This window comes from Nelusetta ayraudi, unplaced genomic scaffold (genome assembly GCF_046127955.1).
Source record: "Nelusetta ayraudi isolate G7.1 ecotype Tasmania unplaced genomic scaffold, CSIRO-AGI_Nayr_v1 ptg000092l, whole genome shotgun sequence".
Classification (NCBI taxonomy): domain Eukaryota; kingdom Metazoa; phylum Chordata; class Actinopteri; order Tetraodontiformes; family Monacanthidae; genus Nelusetta; species Nelusetta ayraudi.
The window spans coordinates 3851189-3872500 of NW_027466142.1; the positions used below are offsets into that span (position 1 = coordinate 3851189).

The following is a 21312-nucleotide window of genomic DNA, read 5'->3' on the forward strand; positions in this document are numbered from 1 at the left end:
AAGAATAAGACGGGTGCATATAGCACAGAACATAGGAACACAAATGGGGGAGAAAGAGCCTTGGTGCCCGTTTAAAGTCTTGTCAAAGATGAGCAGCGGGTCAGGGTCTCCATGCTGGTGGAACGCGAGGCCACAAGGGGCAGGAATGTCAAACACAATGTCTCTGCCATCAGAGGTTACATCGGCAATTCACACAAACGCGTGAGGAATGAAGGTGGGAAAGCACTCAAAGCAAAAGCACAGATAGCACTTGTAGTTTCACAGTTTACAAGTAAATGAATTAGAGTTTCATACAAGTTGAAAATATGTGAAATTACGACAATACAATCTTGCTTAAGTTTATCAGTGCATCAAATATTTCCTGTACCTCTAAAATATTGGACGGTGGCTTAGGTCTCTTTCACACCTAATTTTGTGCAAATGTTATGCTTAAAAATTTTGAGTCCTGACTTGGTTGTGCATTTCACTACCACACATCATACCATGGAAGCGACAGTAGTGCACAGTACTTCTAATGTCATCTCAGCTGACTGGATTTAAAGGAAAATCACACCCCTCACAGTTCCAACTTGATGTGATGCAAATGAAATGAAATGTTTGGAATGTTAATGTTATTTCAATGATGTAAGTTCTGTCAATATTAATAGGTATTAGTGAATCCTATTGCACTTACTCCTCTGTGACGTGACACTCTTGATCACATTTGCCCCTAATGTTGTTGTAATGATTGCAAGGCGGCAGGACACCTGAGATTTAGTGTAATAAAAAAAAAAGAAAGAAAAATTGCAGACACATTCCAAAAGCATTTCTTTGGAAATTATCATAGCCGGGTGGAATGTGGCCTAAAGATTCTTTTGAAGGGAAAGAGATTTCAGTTGTAGCCACGTGTTGCTGTGACGATAATATTGCATTTTGCAACCTCAGCTGTCATGATCAAAAACCTGCAGTCTGTAAGTTTTTCAAAATACAGACACAGGAAAAATATTATTATTATTATTATTATTATTATTATTATTATTATTATTATTATTATTATTATTATTAATATTATTATTATTATTATCATCATTGACAGCTTATTTTAGCCATGAGGATCACACAAGACTCATAATGTCCTTGGAGGTGATCTGACTGCCCTTTCTTGTGGTTTGGGTGTGTGTGTGTGTGTGTGTGTGTGTGTGTGTGTGTGTGCGCGCATCTGATGATTGATTTTTAGTTGCCTGTGACAATTATATTGTTCATTTCTGTTGGTAAATTCAAAATGTCCAGATGCCATGTGCACTGAATGAGAGAGCTAATCCATCACTTCCTCTTCCAGAATTCCATACACTCTGCAGTGAGGAATGAGGAACGCAGCACTATTTCAAATACGAGACTGGACACACAACATATTATTGATGTTCTCCGGCGTCACCCTCTGAGTGAGTATAAAGTGTCCACAAGCTCCAAGACTGGCGCCGATCTGTCTGTTGCACACCGCAAACCAGAACTGCAGATAAGTCCAAAAAAAAAAGTACAAGTTCTCAAAAGAATGGTGATTCTAGCGCACAACAAGCCATTGCATTATTTATTTTTTTACATTATTTTTATTGCCATTACCATTTAGTCTAAGTGCAAATCGCACAGTTAAGATAAATACAATTCAATTACAATTCACTGGATCACAAAAACATTAATCTGATCATTTCAGGGCTGTATATCATAATGTTAGTTTCTTTTGTCCAATCTTACAGGGAAGAGTTTTACTGAGAAAATCATCATAGTACAAAATAAAAGTAACGCTGTAGATCTAAGACACGATGGTTTGAAGTTAATTCAATTGTTAAATTGGTGCTGTTGAATGTCACGGCAAGACAGGCACCACACGTCTCACACTTATCAGCCACTACACTTGGTTGAGCTGACATTATGAGGAACTATCAAGGTAGTTATGTTGTCATCTTACACACGATCACCTACGATTTCTATCAAGATATATTTCTATCATTAAAATCTTTAATTTCAAGGTCTGCAGTACCTCAGGGCTTTGTGGGTATTTACTCTGCAAAGGGGTCTAATATTAACATGGTGGAAGGCTTGAAGAGCATAAAATGCAACCCCCGTTTTTTTTTTTCCACAGTAATTTTGCCCTGACAGCGTAAAAAATGTAATTTTCATGTCAGGTTGACATTGAATTGAGCAAAGATTGGGACAATGATGAGAACTGGAGACTTGCTGTCTCTGTCTTTGTGAATGTGATTATATGTAGGTGTGTCACAATTGACAGTGTCACAGTATCAGTCTAAAAACAAAGATGACTTTGGTTATGTACTCAAAACAGATTTCAGTGATACACAAGTCAACTGAAAGATGGGTTTTTATTTCATTTTTAAACATTTCTGGTGCCTCCTTTTGGTCATTTAAATCTGCATGTAACTACAGTTAATAATTACATAGTTTTTTTTTACATAGCCTAGTTTTACACATGAAATTACTTTATTGATGATGTAATTACTTATTATTTACTAACTATGCAAATTAACATATGTGAATAACAAAAATGCAATTAGTAAGCTGAACTTAAGCAAAATAGCCTCGTAGTTTGAGGTAACATAATTTGCAGGTATACATACAGAATGACTTTGGATTATTTTGTATTATACCTAATACACGCATAATACACACATACTGCAATGTTTTAAAGGCAAACTGCATTTGAGTTGGAATGACATTAAAATGTCTGATGTCGAGTCTAACTTTGTTCTTGTTGTTTATTTTTTATTTACAAGATTTCCTACTTTTTGGTGTTGGGTTAAGGATCAGTTGTTGTGTTGATGTGCATGGGCAAGGCAACATCTCCATTCTGGCACACGCTGATATTGATGTTGTTTTAAGCCCCTTATGGAGTACAAAATGGACACGTGTTTTAGCGAGAGTATTGTATATATGAGACATATTGACCCCAAAGGATCCAACTGAGAACTTTAATTTCAGGTCATTTTAGTGAATACGCTCCTTCACAACCCATTTTTGTGCCATTCTTGGCCTAAATTATGAGTTTTTAATATGTATTACCAGGAATCTTACTGTAAGATGGATTTCTGAGCCACGCTGTAGTTTTAATATCAGTGTATTTGCATAAATGTACATTTATTTTTGTTTTTCTTAAAGTTGACACGTCCTATGACTTCAATAATTTGTCTGACACTCATCATTGTCTTAAAATTCATTTTGGTGAAGTATGTGTGTGGGAAAGCAATTTAGACACTATATTCAAAATGTTTAGGTTTTAAGAGCACAGGAATTGGGGATTTAATTATTTTTTTCTCTCTCCAAAAAAATATAAAAATTCTCAGAAAATGTAAACCTCTGCAGAACTGCAAAGTGTTTGAGCAGGATCATTATTTTGTTATTTTTGATTATTATTTTATTACGGGGGATAAGGGAAAGGGCTAAAATTAGGAGGACAATTATTCATTTTCCAAGGCGCATGGATCCTTTTAATGTATTGTCATCTGAGGGTTAGGCCTGAAAGGGAAAGAGAAAAGAAGAGGGTAGCTGAATGGATTCCATTAATTTAATTGACGCAGGCCCTGACAAGAGATAAAACATCTTGGTAGCACATCTCTCGGCTTGGTGCGGAGCGTCGTAGTAAACAAGCTGTGATCCATAAACAAAGCCCAAAGAGCACTGCCATGTCTACAGAGACTTCAAGGCCATAGAATATGTCAAAGATGGGCTCGAATTGATGGTGAAGTGTACACCCCCTACCCACGCACACGCACAGACAGACACACACACACACACACACACACCTGCGTGCACGCACACACATTTTTAATGCTGAATTGTAACCATTGTGCTTGGCTTGTGGGTATTTTGATGGTGGCAGCTCGCTACTCTAGTAAAAGCACTTGCAGTGCAAGGAGAGAAAAGAGACACCCTCTCCAATAAAGGCTCTGAAGTATGGACAGCTCCATTGAACATTTGTCGGATTTAATTTATCAGTATAAAATACATGTACAAAGAAATCAAGTCCACAAATTTCGCTATCTTATTTCAGCCAGTGCTAGTGTCATACAAGATACCGCTACCATTGAAAGTTTTAAAGTAAGGACATGCTGACACTGTTGGAGTCTGCTTGCCTTTCCACTACAAACGCAACAGGTATCAGAATATGTAGCATTCTTCGCTGAATTGTTCCCTCAGCGGGCGCTGGCTTTTCACTGAATGCAACACAAAACGCTGCAGGTTCCATTAGACGAGGGACAAGATAATCTTCATGACAGTGAGACAACACGGCCTGGACAATGCGTAGCCATCCACTATAGAGCGCTTTTAAATGCTCTATGAATGTGACTTATGAACAGAATGCCCAGCAGCCTGTTTCACAAAACTGATGCTTTTTATCGATACCTTGTAAATCCCACTGTCAACAAGTCGGCGTTAAAAATGGCTAAAAGGACGACAACTTTTCAAGGCCCAAATCTTGGCACGTCGCTTGTTTTTTCTTCCAACTGTAAAAGCATGAGACTTTCCTTGATGTCTATTCACACAGCAGATGTCATGAATGGCTGCTGTTTGTTGTATTTGTGCAAAACCTTCGAAACAACAAAGAGTACGATTCATTTTGAAAGAGCCTAAGGTACATATAGAGAAGCTTCACTGCAGAACTTTCAGATAATACACAACATGCACTCACAACATGCACTCACAACATGCTACACATGCAATACATTTTTATAGTAAAACTTTACTTTTTCTGTAATGTCAAAAAGCGTACCAAATTAAAGATGGTGAAAAAGAATACACACAAAACAGCCATCAGTTATGACTAGACATTGAAAGAGACCAATGATTTTTGTTAATGGGGATAAATATTGTAGAGGGTGTGTGAGTGGATAATTTTTTTATTATTTTTTCAGTTTCTCATTTTTCAGTTTAAAAAAGTAAGTCCCCATGAAATTGTTGATTGTTGACTCTGGATTGATGCTATTTGGCATATATTTATAAAAATCAGTGGCAAGTCTGTTGATGCTTATTAGATTTTTTTGTTTTTTGTTTGTTTTTGTTTGTTTTTTAAAGAGGATTTAACAATTTTGATCTATGACTTACAAAATAACAAAAGCTATTGTACAAGACCAGTGGGACACCAGGGAGATAAATATATTTATTTCATTCAGCGCTGCCTGCTGGTTGTAAAGCCCTTCATAGACCATGCATGATTTGGCACTATTTGTAATATATCGCATTTAAACTCACTAGCTTGGTTCTCTGTTGTAAAACAGAGATGACAAAGGGTAAATCCGCACTAATGTCGGTATGCTCACACAACACAGCAGTAAAACCCAGTACACAGTAGACTAAAGCCCATTGTGCAGGTAAGGATCAAAGTGGTGTGAACAAAGCCTCAATTAGACAAGTGAAAGTCTTAGAAACGTGGGACAGAGCTGGAGTACTCAGTGACAAACAAAACAAGTACAGTACAAACAAAAGGGGGCACATGAACACTCCATTAAAAAAAAGCCCTCAAGTTGGAAATGAATCCACAAACTTGCCATCAGAGAACTTCCAAGACACATATACATATTGTTTATTTTTATTTAAGCACTGAACTGCGGCCATCGTCTGTCATGTCCTCAACTCTGAGGTTTAGTTTTTTGTCAGTTCAGTGATGTTTATTGTCTCATGACCTCCTGTTTTATTTTGAAAATCTGTTTCCCTTGTGCGTTACCCCCACTGTCTGATTAGTCTTCCACTCCCTGATAGTGTCCACCTGTTCCTCATTACCTAGTGTATTTTAAGTCAGTGTCTTCCCTTGCCCTGCACTAGTTTGTCTTGTTTTTTGATGTGATTTTGTGTTGTTTCCTCTTCAGAGTATTTTGTGATATTCCTAAAAAGAGTGATTTTGGTTGCTACTTTTGTTAATGAACACTGTTTAATTTGAAACTTTGTGTCGACTTGTGCATTTGGGTTCAGTTCTTTCTCCAGTCCTGACATCCTCTTTCATCTGGTCAGGTAGATTCACATAGCGCAAGCCAATTTACATTAGTCTGTAAGAACATGAAATACTGCACACTGGGACTTGGAATAATTTAATTTTAAGGATATTCTGAGTCACCTCTCCTAATGGTATTTTGTATCCCTTTGAAGGAACAGGAGTATCATCTGCTTGAAATTGAAAAAATTGCAATACTTTTCTGTCATTTTGTGTGGCTTTTTTTTTTTTTTGAGTCAAATTAGAGCGTTAGACCGAGTGTTAGATCTTCCATGAGCAGTACAATAAGCCACACAAGCTTATCTATTTATATTGCAATGTATCTGAAAAACCAAAGGGCTTTGTCTTCACATGTATTTATTCATTACCCATTGTCTATTTTAATAGATTCAATTATAATAAGAAAACTTGTATCTATCCCAAAAGCTTTATTTAAATCATTCTGGCAGGCAATTCCAGTACTATCAAGGCTTGATATTTAATAATCCCACAGTCGTTCAGGCCAGTGCAACAGCTAGTGTTAATAGACGACAGAATTTAAAACAAACTTGCTTCTAATTTGAACGTACTGTCTTGGGCATTTGAGAAGCATATACAATAGCCCAGGAGCGATCAGATCTCTATATTATTTCAAATTGCATGCCTGTGCTCTTTGCATCTCTGGCTTCAACAGTTCAACTCGACTTACTACACCTGAAGACAGTAACATTTAAAGACAGCATAGCAAATCAATTAAAATGTTCTTCTGAACTAAGAAATGACAAAATGCAGCAGGCAGATATTGTTTCTTCCTAGACTTGTCGGATTTTCTTACAGTTTTTCTCAGTGGTGTAGCTCAGTTTATTCTAGTGGGTATACACTGTTTCCCTCCCCTTCTTCCCCCAACCAGCCTTGTACAAATCTGTCTGTCCGCAGCTACTTCATAACAACACTATCGAGGTACTGGTGTTGGTGGCGAACTACTTTCCCCTCCTGAGACGTCAGATGGTTTGCCAGAACTTCTTCAGGGCCGACCTATAGTCCTCCTCTATGACCTCACCGAACTCGTCCCAGGGCCAAGTTTTTGTGTCCACAAGCGCCCGAGCTGCAGGACCCTTGGCCTGTCGGTACCCATCAGCTGCTTCAGGGGTCCCATGAGCCAACATGGCTCGATAGGACTACTTCTCGACCTCGACTGCAGTACCACAAAGCACCCAACCCCTATGGCTCCCTGTACGGGTGGTAAGCCCACAGGAGGTTGGACTCATGTCGCTCCTTTGGCCTGGGCCCAGCTACCAGGCGCTCACATTCGAGCCCTAACCCCAGGCCTGGCTCCAGCGTGGGGCTCCAGCTGCGCTATACTGTGTGGCGTCACAGTCCTTTGTAGTTGTATGACTACTCATAGAACTGCTCTTAGTCTGTCCCATCACCCAGGACCTGTTTGCCTTGGGAGACCCTACCAGGGACATAAAGCCCCTGACAATATAGCTCCTAGGATCTTTCGGGAACTCAAACTCCAACACCACGATAACCGGAGAATGTCTCAGAGACTTTGTGTCCCACTCGCTCTAAAGGCTTCCAAAACACACCCTCTGCCACTCAACTTCAGGTCTTAGTAGATTCTGGGGCAGATGACAATTTTATTGATAAAGGTTTTATGCTTTCTGCTAAGATCCCTTTAGAGCTGTGCAACAATGCTAAGCCCATGAGCGCCATTTATGGTAGCTTCCTTGAGACTGTGACCAACCAGACTGAGACCCTCACCCTAACTATTTCTGGAAATCATCATGAGCGCATTCGATTTTTGGTTATTTCCTCCCCTTCTTTGCCAGTGGTCTTCGGGTTACCTTGGTGGAAGTTACATGATCCTCATATAGATTGGGTTTCTTCTTCTATTGTAAACTGGAGCATATTTTGTCACTCCCTGTGTTTACGTTCTGCTTCCCCTGTTGCGCATCCCTCCTCCTCCGCCTTCACCCCCAGATCTGAGCTCAAGGCCCTCTGATTACCATGATCTGGGTGAGGTGTTCAGCAAGGACCGGGTTTTGTCACTTCCTCCCCACAGACCCGATGACTGCAGTATTGACTTGATTCCTGGCGCTGCTCTGCCCTCTAGTAGATTGTATAGTCTTTCCCGTCTGAAGAGGGAGGCTTTGAAAGCCTACATGAGTGGTGGACTGATTAGGCCATCTACTTAGAGGGGCTGGGTTCTTTTTCGTGACCATGAAGGATGGCAAAGGACGTCAAAGAGTTTGTAGCCACCTGTTCCGTTTGTTCCAGAGGAAAGGCTTCCCATAGACCTCCGGCTGGACTACTACAAACTCTATCCATACCCAAGCGTCCCTGATCACATCTGTCTGTGGACTTTGTTACGGGGTTGCCCCCTTCCAACGGGAACACCATTATCCTGACTATTGTGCACCGCTTCTCCAAGATGGTTCATTTTGTTGTTTTCCCCAAACTCCCATCTGCCCAAGAGACAGCGGACCTGTTGGTGAACCATGTTTTTCAGCTGCACGGACTTCCGGTAGACATCGTCTCTGACAGAGGGCCCCAGTTTTCCTCCCGGGTCTGGCAGGCCTTCTGTAAGACTATTGGGGCCTCCTCCAGCCTCACATCTGGTCACCATCCCCAGTCCAACGGCCAATCTGTACAAGCAAATCAGGACCCGGAGTTGGCCCTGCGTTGTCTGTCTGCTCGCCACCCAGCCTCCTGGAGTTTGCATCTCCCCTGGGTGGAATATTCCTCTGCAACTGGTATGTCTCCATTCATGGTGGCGCATGGATTCCAGTCCCCACTTTTCCCCTCACAGGAGCGAGGGGTGGCCGTGCCATCTGTCCGAGCACATCTACGTTGCTGCCATGCTGTGTGGAGGCATGCCAGGACTGCACTCTCTCGCACGGCTCAATGTAATAGACTCTTGGCTGAAAAACGCAGGGTCCCTGCTCCAGATTACTATCCAGGTCAAAAGGTCTGTTTGTCTGCCAAGGACCTACCCCAACCTGTGGAACAAGTTGTTACCAAGATTCATCGGGCACTTCGAAATTGAGAAGCTCATCAACCCCACTGCCGTTCGCCTCCACCTACACCGTACCTTCCATGTCTCCCTTCTAAAGCCAGTCACCACCAGCACCCTCAGCCCTCCTGCCAAATCCCCTCCACCCCCGCTGCTCATTGACATCCGCCCCTGCTCTCACAGACTCTAGGAGTGTTCTCTTAGCTATAGCGGGTGTCGCTGGTGTACTGAAAGACATGTGTGACAACAGATTTGGGGACCTAATCCAAGCCTACCCCAGCTGGGTCTTCCCCTTGCCAGCTATTGTCTCTTCTCCCAGGTTGCACAGTGTGCGGTGCCTAATCCACCATCATCTCCTCCTGTGTCTTAATTTTTTGTTGCTCAGTCGATGGATCACTGGGGTTGAATGACACCCTGACTGTCTGTCTGTAAACTCTCCTCAGTTCTCTTTGTCAGGGCATTGATGGCCTTCATCAGTCCAGAGACGGCACTGACCAGCTGCCTGGTGTGAGCAATGATGGTATAAGTGTCCAATTTGAGCGCTTGCACCAAAGATGACACAGTTCCAGTGCAATTGGATTTAACTCGTTTTAAAGTGCTGCAGATTTTTTTTATTTTTATTTTTTTTACATTGTTTGTTGCTGCAGCAACTCCTCGTTAATGTCGTCATGATCCTGTTTCAGCAGGCTCAAAAGTGCCAGTTGAGTTTGGCTCACCTCAGATACTTTTGTCCTGAAGTGTTCCTGAGACCATGGGGACATGGAGACATACATTAGAAATGTAATCTGTCATGGGTGTGCACTATAATCCAAGCAGCTTTTCAGGAGCAAACTGGAGTTTTCTGTACAATATTGTTGAAGGACATAGATGTGCCTTCCTTTTGCACAGACTGGTGGTGCAACCTCTTCACTAAACATATATGTAAAACTAAACTATATCAACTGATAAGTACGTTTTGAGGTATCGTGAAAGGAACAATATCTCGTTTTTGTGATCTGGTATATTACCAATGTCAGCAGATGACCCAACAAGTCTACAGGCAGACATGAAATGGGCAAAGAAGCCGGAAAATTGTATGCATAATGCATGTAAAACACAACTATGACAAAGTTGCGCAACAAACTTGGATCCAATGACTATCTTAGATTATAAGACTATTAAAGCCCATTAAAATGTAATGCATAGGTATAACAGTTTAGATTTGAGTGGATAAATTATTCTTTTTTTTAATTTATATTACTAGAGCCTTGACTTTTTTTCTGCGGCAATGTAGACATATTTGTGGTCACCCACAATATTAACACATCCACGTTACCCACACATATCATACATGTCTTTACTGACATCTTTTTTTTATATATACTGTCCATCTTTTGGTAGCTTCCTACACTCCTACATACCCCTTTGTGTTACTTTCCCCCTATCTCCTCTGTTTTTCTTGTCAAGACATCATTGTTAATGTCAGAAGTCAGTGCCTCAAATTCTGACAAGATCCACCGCACGGAACAGAGCAGAGTGGAATTTACATCTAATAGCAGTGTTTTCCCCTCCATTAGTTGAAATGACAGATGACAGACGCATTGGTGGCCACAGCAATACTTACTTAAACATGGAGAAAATAATGGCTTTGTTATGTGCTCCGGCTCTGACCGCATCTACAGCTTTTATAGAATTCAGAGTTTTTGGTCAGCGCGGACTATTTTGTCTTATTAATTACAGCACTGAATGTTTTGTGAATTCTGGATAACCTTTCATTCTCTTCGCAAAGTGTGTTTGTTTTGTTTCTTTTCACATCCATGCACACACTCACTCAGGCACGCTCACACACACACACACACATACACACACAGCCCACTGCATATCTACCAACATATGCAAAAACTCTTTGAAGAGAATGGTTTGAGCCCAATAGATCTTGTCACCAACATATTTGAATTTTTACTCTGCACTTGCTCTATCAATTACACCTACAGTTTTCCTGCAAATGTTTTATTTGAAGAGTGCTTTCCTTAGTCCATATCTAAGCACAGATAGCTGGATTAACATCTAAATATATTGAAAATGTCTACAAAAGTTTTGCAAATTCAGAAAGACTGTGTGTGCACTTCCACCCACTGTTGATACACTAACATTTACAGTTGGCTTATCAAGACAGGTGCTCCATAGTGCAGTTCAGAAGAAAACACTTTGTGTGATCAAGTGAATGTTTGACATTGCTGAGGGCCGGAAAACACGTAGCCTTCAATGCTGTAAAAAATGAAGAAAAAAAAGAAAAATCTATGCTCGCACTGACACTCTCCTCTGTTTGCGACTTAAGTTTCTGTATGTGCTGAACTTCATTATTCACAAAATTAGCCTATGAAGTGTTATCTTATGTCTTTCAAGATAGACATTCATTTTATTCCAGTAATTTGTGTTTATGTAAACATACTATGTACAATGTACTATTTGAATGTTGTCTCATTCTTCTCAGTAAAGTTTATCCATCCTCAGTATAAAGTGAAACAATGTATTTCTGGAAGGGAAGGGAATATTCAAGTCTCCTACAAAGTGGTGATATGATGTATAGATGTGATGAAAGCCCAGCTACTAGTTAGTGCAAACTTGTTATAACTCAAATACCTACTATAAATACTATAAAGCCAAACTATATGCACTCATTTGATCAGCCATGTGACATGCTGAGCAAATGAGTGCAGCAAGCAAGGGAAGACAATACAAGGCTTTAGCTCATTTAGCTGGAATTAGCAAACTTACGTAAACAAAGAAAAAAATGTGTGAACAGACAATGATTACCGACAGAACCCATAAGATCTCAGATGGAAAATAAAGTCACTTTGAGGTTGAAGTTAAAGTTTTGTTTTGTCTCCGTTGTCTGAATTTCTGTCAAGTCCAGGTCTGTTATGGCTCCATTTCAATTATCTGTTTAATTCTCCCATTTTAGATTTAAGTATTTTCTTCCCCTCAAGGACAGCTTTTGTTGAGTAACTGTATATAGAAAGTTTTCTTATTCTTATTGGCTATCCTGTGACACCCCTTGAATAACAAAGCCCTGTGGGTCCAGTATACAGCCTCCAGTCACATAAAAAAAACAAACACAAAGACAAAAACAACACATACAACATTAACAGGTCAGTATGAGCACTGAAGCAAGCAACAACAAAAGATCGATAAATAATTAATAAGCACCATAAGGCTCTCAGGTTCACAATGCCACACACAGATCCAGGGTATAGCCTTCACTAGTGACTATGTAACTAGGTGAATATTTGACTTTAAAATATGTTGAAAGTCAAGAGAACCGCAAACAACCAACACTGTAAATTAGAAGACACGCAACCTCAGGAAAACTTCCTCATGTCTCAGAAAAACCTCTTATCAGGTGACTAAATAGCGTTGGACAAAACAAAAGGCTCAACAGCAGGGACAGCATCCATCTCGCTGTGGATGCAGCACTCTTATCAAGCAATCTGGCCAAGTTTATTCATCATCTGAAAGAGTCAAGACCATGATACAGTACTGCAGTTTTACATGGCTCTTTGCACATCCGTGTGAGCACTTACCCACCTTTTATCGCAACCACTTTGAATATTAAGTTGTTGTTTTAAAAAATAATAAAACATGTCCTGCAACATCATTAATAGAGATTATAATATTAATTTACTGAAACACCGTTAGAGCTTGACAGATATGTCAGTCTTAATGAGGCTACTCTCCCATTTACATATATATAGCAGTTGTGTCCTCAGACATGTTTTCAAACATTGCTGTGGTTGAGTCAGGGCCGTCTGTCTGCCATCCACTCCGATCAGATCATTGCATGTTGCTCCGTCCAGCTCCCTTTGAACTTTGTCTTGGGCCACCAAGCACAAAAACATCTGCAGCCCATGGGACAGTTCATATGCATTTAAATTTTCAAAAATGAATAAATAAATGAAAATGTAAAAGTATAAGAGGGGCATTTTGGTCCCTTCTCAGCAATGGCTTGTTTCATGTTTTTACTCTGGGTTTTAAGTGCTTCAAATCTGCACCACTTTATCATACAAATGTTTTTTTTTTTATATGTCTACACCTTTTTCTCCATCTGCCTTTTCTTTGTCCCTCAAAACTGCAGCCTCCATTCTATGTCTCACCTTTTCCCCTCCAGTTCCCTTAAAAATTAATGAATGAGATTTTTACAACAGGTGAATCATAACCCAATCTGTCTGGCTCGCACCTTGTGTTTTCGAGCCCTGCCAATGTTAAATAAATCTGTCAGCCAGGACAAGGGCATCCAGACCACTCAGAGTTTATCTCAGTTGCCATTCTGGACAGGTTCCCCCCAAAAAACAAAAAAACAAATGACAAAAAAAAACACAACAAGACAAGCTACAGACTGCGATTATCCCATCACATGCTGCTTTTAATACAACTAGCCATAATGTTTCTTATTGGCGAAAATCTAATTGGCTTTAAACAGACGGCACTGGTTAGTCACACTTCAGTCTAACTATCAATGTTAGATATACAGTGGTCCCTCAATATAATGAGGTTCCCCTTTCGAGGCCTCGCTGTTTCGCAGATTTTTTTGTGTAATTTTGCATGCTTTTTTTTTTTTTTACAGCATACGGTATGAACGCGTATTGTGTTTGGCGTCCTGATTGGTTAAGGGAGAACCGCGCATGTGTTCTGCGTCCTGGTTAGCTAAAGGACTGTACTTTACTACACCACTGTCAATCAATCTCCTCCTTGCAGTGTCTCCTGTACAGTGCAGAATGCGTTCGGCTAGCCAGATTTACATAAATGTTCATGTTTGTCCAGGCGCAGCGTAGCGTCACGGTGAATACGCTGAAATACGCGTGAGTTACTGGTAATAATTTCTTATGTGTCAAAACTCTTAGATTGATCATTAAAATTAAATTTGTTAAAAATGTTTGGGCTTGAAAATAGGTTTTGATCTTTGGTTTCATTTACTAATATTGTACTTATTTTTTTAAATCGCAAAAGTTTGAACTTTGAGAGTTTAGAGAGAAATGTGAGAAAATGTTAATGCCTGTCTGAAAAAAGTGTATAAAAGTGTGTGGTTAGGGGTTTTATGGCTTAAAACGTGTATAATAATTGTAAAAAAAAAATAAAGCTGATTACTTCGCGGATTTCGTCTATTGCGGGTTATTTTTAGAACGTATCCCCCGCGATAAACGGGGGACCACTGTATAGCATTTTATCAGATATAACTATTTGTCTGTGTTAATAATACCATTGAAGACACCACAGAACACCACCTTGGTATCAGGAACTCTTATGCCATTGATGAGCTCATCAGAGCTTAGAAAACAACAGATTTATTTTCAACCTTCACCGCCTCATTTGAAAGGATGGACACCTCTCTTTATCCTCTCAATATCAATATCAATTCCATAAGGTGTTAATAATTAGGCAAATGATGGCATCAAAACAGAACACGTACCATACGTACCAGAAACTATACTGTGTGCCCGGGCATTTGCAGATTTTCTGAAGTACTTGACTTGAATTTTGCAAACCTAGCATATTGAATGATTCATCTTGAGTTGCTCTCTCCCAGGAAGGTAACAACATCTAAAATGGGCCCAAACACTTGACTTCAGTGAAGATGGGACTGGCAGAATTTCTTGCTCTTCTATATTGCCAACAGTGAGCGTCATTTGCAGCAACTTAACTAGCAATGAGTTTCCTCCACTGTCCAGGGACTGCTGTTTTCTACTTCTTCCGTCTGCTCCATCACGTTACAGCTCCACACCTCGAATGGCCCTCTCTGGTCTGGTGCATTGGGTTTTCCGTCGCCTTGAGTGACGTCAGGGACAGTCCAAACCAATCGGTGTGTTTGGAACTGTTCAGACTGATACGCATCTGTCCAAATGCGATTTGAAACTACCTCAATCCGTTTAGCAAAAATGGGATTTCATGTGATTTGTGACTGTTCAGACGACAAAAGTGCCATCCGGTTTCAATCTGGATGGGCTAAACATCATATTTTGGCTGGCAGCCTGAATGCGGCTATAGTGACGAGAAGGAAGGCAGGGGCCAACCAACCAAGGTGCAAGTGCAGGAAGCTTGCCGGCCACCTGATCCATAGGTAAGCATTGATCATCAAACAAAGCATATTTCTTTTGTTTTTGTTTTGTTGTTTTGTTTTGTTTTGGCTTTGGCAAATATAGTAGTCAGATTTGCAATTCTGGCATACATTGACTGAATTGCCAGCCCATCCTTTACATATTATCAACTGCAACCAGGTTTCTCCTTGCAGGCTGTTTCCAAATAGCCTTACACATACCAGGCACAGGGACTCAGCTTCCACCAATGAGGAGTCCTGTACCTGCCCTCTGTTCTTCCCTGTGCTTTCTTTCTTTTGTATTTTGATTTGGTTGCGTGCCTTCTTTGAATAGCATTTTTTCTGCCTGTACCTGCCTTTCAGCTTCAAGTGCCTCCTTCAAAGTTGCATCTATGGGAATTGCAGTTTATCTCTCTTTTTTTTCTCTCTCTCTACTGATAAACTTATTTCATGGACCGGCCTTGGGTAATACCTAATATTATGTGGGGTTAATATGTTGATAGAGGTGGCATGATCCCCAATGGGTGAGGTGATGGCTTGCTTGCTAGGACCGGCAATAGCTTGGTTGGTACTTCGGCCTTGGGTAACTGGGTCAGTGCTGAATTCTGGAATGGCTGGGCTTGTGCTGGGGCCTGGCGAAGATGGGTAGCATTGAGGGCTGGAATCACTGCATTAGTACTTGGGCCCAGATATAAGATGGTGCAAAATTTGTCTCCAAGAATATATCCATGTTGTAAGTTTGAACCCCTGTCATCCGGTAGCCGGCTCGAACATTCTGTGGGTTTTGCAGCGATAGGATAAGCAATTGCCACAGTCCTGAGGCTGTCATAGATGGTGAGTTTTTTTAAATGCTGTCTCTGATTTCCGGAAATCAGAGACAGTATTTGCATGCTTTTTAATCGGCCATAAACACCCCTGTTCAAAGGCTGCAGCCTGTGTGAGCAGTGGGCTTGGAAGGACAACATAATGATGCCATTTTCTTTGGCAAAATTCAGCCCATCAATCGGAAGATGTGCAGTGGTTATCCAGAAGAAGCAAATAGGGCTTCTCCCATGAGCACTTGGCATGCTCCACAAAAGGCTTGAGGAAATCAACAAAGTGTGGTTCTTTCATCCACCCTGTGGGATTTGCTCCTCCTTTGCTGAGGGGCGGTCCATTGTTGTAGAAGTGATCATGAAAGTGCACCCGAGGGAATATGAAGTGTGTGTGTGTGTGTGTGTGTGTGTGTGTGTGTGTGTCTGTCTGTGTGTCTACCCGCACGCGCACGGTCGGGGGGGGGGGGGGTTGATCCCAAGCGGGTGATCCCACCTGCTTGAAATCAGTTTCATCTTCTGTGTTCCAGATATTTTCTGGTCCCATGGAGTGTCTGGTTAACATATTCTCCAGGTTGTCAGAAACAGACTGAACATATTGGTGTGTAGAGAGTGTAGAGCGGCGCTCTCAGAAGCCTGTAAACCAACCAATCACTGTTGGCTTTTTCTTTGTCAGCCCAGGTTAGAGGCAGTGTTGTTGGGATTACTCCAGAAAAGTAATCCAACTACTGATTACTGGTTACTCCTTTAAAAGGTAATCTAATTACTTTTTTAAATACTTTGTTTCATAAGTAATCAATTACTAATTACTTTCATTTAAAAAAGATAAAGTGACAGTTGAGAACATCTTGTTTCCTGCACATAAGGTACAACAAACCACAATATTCTCTGATTTAGACGAGATGAACTTATATAATGTTTATAATATATAATGTTTGTATTTCCAGCTATCAAACGCAATTGCTGTTTTTTCTTTTGCCGCCGCCGTTCTTGTTTTGGTGCGTCATCGCATATCAATGACGTGCATGCACCGCAGCATCATCAATTGATACATCTTTTTTTTATTTTGGTTTGTGAAAATGGTTCATTGGTGCTCACTTCAGCTCACAACGTGCCACTCTTTTCTTGGGCAGGACGTGACACCTGACCATGCAAAGGGGAAAGAAATGGTAATTTAATTTAGTTGTACCCTCTGGAGGTGAAGGTAATTGCACTCACTTGATATCCAACACGAGTTTAAAAAAAAAAAAAAAGTGTATTTTTTTTTTTAGGAGCCGATACATAGAATTTGCAGAAGACTCATTAGACCTGCGACTCCCAGGACTATTAGTCATATATACTCCCAGAATATTATGTGAAGCCTGCAGAGCAGGCTCAAGCAGACAACTCAATGTGGATCAGTCAAATGCTCTCCTCACCTGACAGGCTGGACTGTTTTAACCCTCCCAACTCCCTTGTTATTCCTCACAATGCTGCCGCCACTCTATGCTGCTGCCGCCTCTGCTGCTTTCTCTCCTTCTCTCTGCTGCCTTCTCTGCCTTCATTGCTTCAGTGCTTGCTGCAGCCATACATAACGCTAAAATATATGGTTATTTTCAATACAGAGTTGTCAAATTAAAATACACCTTTATTGAAGATGACAAAGTGGCGCAACCCTGCTTGACCTCACTACTGCCTCTGACCGCTTTAACCCACATATCTTCTAGCCACCTGCAACAGATGCTCCTCTGCTGTCAAATGGTCTACAAAGCACACAGCACTGCTTTAATCCTGAGTGTAGCCAGCATTAAAATTGTATTGAGGCAAATGAGATTAGACTGGCCCCTGGGATTTAGGAAAACATAAAAGCCTCATGTGGCTTCGAACCTAATCTGCTTTCACTCCAGGCAGGCACCAGTCCTTCCAGATGCTAAAAAAAACCCAACAACAATAATAATGATAATAATAATAATATAATGATAATAATAATAATAATAATAATAATAATAATAATAATAATAATAATAATAATAATAAAACATTTTGCAGGGTATAGTGGTTTTTCCTTCTTTTGTTAACCTTGATTTTTATTTCCATTCACTGAAATGCCCTTTTCTACATTTTTGGACCTTTTTACTCCTGATTTTCATTTATTTTCGTATACTGCTGATCATATATTCTTGGTGGTGTTATAATAGGCATTGAAGATGGAAGAAAAATGAATTGTCCAAGTAAGTTTAACCACACACACACACACACACACACACACACACACACACACACACACACACAGCCGTATATAAAGATATTTGAGACACAGTATACTGTACTTTCAGTCAGTGCAGGTTTAAATTGCAAAATTGTGTTGTTGATGTGGCTAAAGTAATCACATTTGAAGTGCCTTATAAAGCATCTGAGAGTTATGGGATTTGGGGTTGGTTTTGAGGAGCTTTCCTTGTAGCCTGCTATGAGCTAGTATTAGTACCACCCACACTCTCTTTATTTCAGGCTGCAATCCACCAACAGCTCAGTCATTTAGCAGCATCCCAGGACCTCTCAACCCTGCTCCCCAACATGCTGTGTGGTATTAGAGACAGATGCAAACTGTGTGTGTGTGTGTGTGTGTGTGTGTGTGTGTGTGTGTGTGTGTGTGTGTGTGTGTGTGTGTGTCTGTGAGAGATTGAGAGAGAGAGAGAGAGAGAGGAAGAGAGAGTGAGTCTTGTTTTACACAGACAGCTGTTCAAGTATTGACGACAACGCAACAGGAGCACATACGCACGAGAGAGAAAGGGAGAGAGAGAGAGAGAGGGAGGGAGAGAGAGAAATCCCATATGGCAAATGGGCACGTGACTAAATCTCAGCACAGTGGCTCCATGCTGATCCACTTACTTATTCGTTGACAGATTTTTTTATGCCTTTATGAGAATTTTGTTGCTGTTGTTTTCTTTTTGTCTTTGCCATTTTGATGACTATGAAAAATAAATCAATAATTACTATGAGGTCAAACAATTCAAAAATTGTCTGCAAAATCCTATAAGCTTTATTTGTGTGTCACATTTCATTAGGGATGCCAATTAGGGAATGTTCATGATTCATGAATGAATATTACCCAGACTTTGAACAAATACTTTAGTTTACACTACACAAAAAAATGTGCTGGCGAATATAATTTTCCACGAGATTAAAGTGTCAACGTGGACTTTTATGGATTTATTAACAGTGAATCGGATTCAAAGCTTATTGTTGAACGTTAGAATCACAAGAAATTATAATTATTACATTTTGTTATATTTATAGTAATTATATACAATTATATGAGGATAAAGAAAATGAATAGTATTCTATGAACGTATTCATGATTATACTAACAATGTTAAATAACAATTCATTATTACAATAAAAGATTTGTTCAACTGTGGTATTGTAATATTATTTTACATGAACAATGATGTATAAAAATGACTAATGCTGACATTAACAGTTATTGTTGAACTGTGGTATGGCCAGCAAACCTGATATTCTCCTATGAAAAGAGGACATTTCCCTCTTAGATATATTTTATATGGTCCAGTCTACTCTAGACTCCAGCCTGAAGATATATTCCAACAAACTGGGGTGAAATGACATTGGCTCCATCCATTTTTAACTTTGACTTTTTGTATATCAAACTGCAATAGAAGGGTTAAGTTGGGGCTACTGGGCTTGTTCTCTTGATCTTTTAAACTGCATTTTAGGGGATGCTCTGACTGACTGAACTCAATCTTACTTTTTGTACATATTTGCACATATTGATTGATTCCATTTTTTGGAGGGGGCGGGGGGTTATATTGATTCTTTCTGTCGCTCTGCCTCAGTTTTCGTGTTCATATGTGTGCTAACGGCACCTCCTTTCACAGTTGGTTAGTTTTCCTTTTCTTATGTCAGGTTTGACACAAATTAGTCTTAACAATTATCAAGTGACTAATTCCCTATTATTGGGGGCCCTTGACATTGCTTATTATCTGTTTCTGTGTTACAATGCTTTTTTTTTCTAACTTCTGTACTTTGCTCCAGCTCCAGCCATTGCAACTGCAGTTAAGTATTGTAATGAAAGGTTTTACATGGTTTATCTCTCAGGGTGTTTAGGTGCTACTCACACAATAAATTAGTTTAGGATCATGACTGCGAATTTGTCCATTCGGCTACAAATTCCATTCGCCTGCACCCTGTCAGTACTCAGCAAAAGTGATTGGGTGCTCTATGTTTTAATCCGTTCAAATGGGGTCAAAGGGGAGAGTAGGAAAAGACACGGACCGCCTCCTCTCTGGCTTCCAGGCTGTGTTGTTAAGTTCAGCTCGTCAGCTGGTCGTCAGACACTGGATTTTTTTTTTTGGTCAGTGGGAAAAATGCTAAATACCGATGGCACTCCTGTGTCGACCCCCTAAGTTTAGTGAGACAGAGACAATGCTGCTCCTCTACTTCTGATGTGCAACACTCAATCGTTGACCCAAATGGCCACAATGTAGAGTTGTCTGAAAAGGTGACAAATGTACTAACTTGTATCTACAACCCTAACTGGAGCTTCCGTTAAGTTAGGGTTTATGAAATTTACTGACAAGAATTTCACCAATCTATTCCCAATATTGATAATATTGTGTTATTCTAGGTGAGGAAAGATGATCCTGAAACATCTTCAGCTAAACATTATTATGATCCTTTTTAATTCCCAATTCGTCAAAGGCAACTCAAATAAAACATCCAGCTCATCTAACCCGTGGCTGTTTGTAAGTCATATGCAATTTCCATGATCTTGACTCATTTTCCACTATCAATTCTCTCTTATACAACAAACCTACATCCCAGTGTGTGGACACCGGGGTAAACTAATCTTGGGCGACACACCCTCTTCTCTGTGTTAAACCTGGGCATTATTGTTAGTGGCAGTGTGACGCCAACATGCTCTTAGCTGAATTATTAAAGCAGCTTCTCATTAATAAGATTACATTAGGGTTTCTTTAGTTAACAACCACGACATCTGAAGGGGAAAGAAAGAAGACTTTCAAATCCTACATGACAGGCCAGTGTATTTCATACCACGCATCTTTATACGTAAATAAAAGAAGAAGAGTGCAGGAAGCTTCTGTGAGGTTCCTCGCAGCAAGACGGTCGCAGGTTTCACAACCAACCTTGTGTAGAGTTTATATGTTCTCCACGTGTGTGCTTGGGTTCCCTGGAGGTTCCTCCTCTAATCCAAACACATGCGCACCAAGCAAACTGCCGACTCTAAATTGGCCATCAGTGTGAGTCTGAACGGTTATATAAATCAGCTCAACAGCGCCCCCTACATAGACACAAACACTAAAATCACCATAGCGCCCTCTAGGAAGGTCGTAGAGATATGCAACAAAGACCAATGCGTTCCTTAAATCAAGACCTAATTTTCATAAATGCTGACCTTTGACCCCAGACAATCCCCAGACAAAGGAAGTGAGCTATTACA

The 21312-nt window shown here is 40.3% G+C and overlaps 1 long non-coding RNA gene across 1 annotated transcript in view; it reads left to right on the forward strand.

Annotated features, from left to right (window-relative positions):
- LOC142902185 (uncharacterized) overlaps positions 1-21312 on the forward strand; it is a 59827-nt gene that overhangs the window by 24980 nt on the left and 13535 nt on the right. The window contains exon 2 of the long non-coding RNA XR_012929060.1: positions 1319-1421. This is a non-coding gene — a long non-coding RNA (uncharacterized LOC142902185). The remainder of the gene's footprint in view (positions 1-1318; positions 1422-21312) is intronic.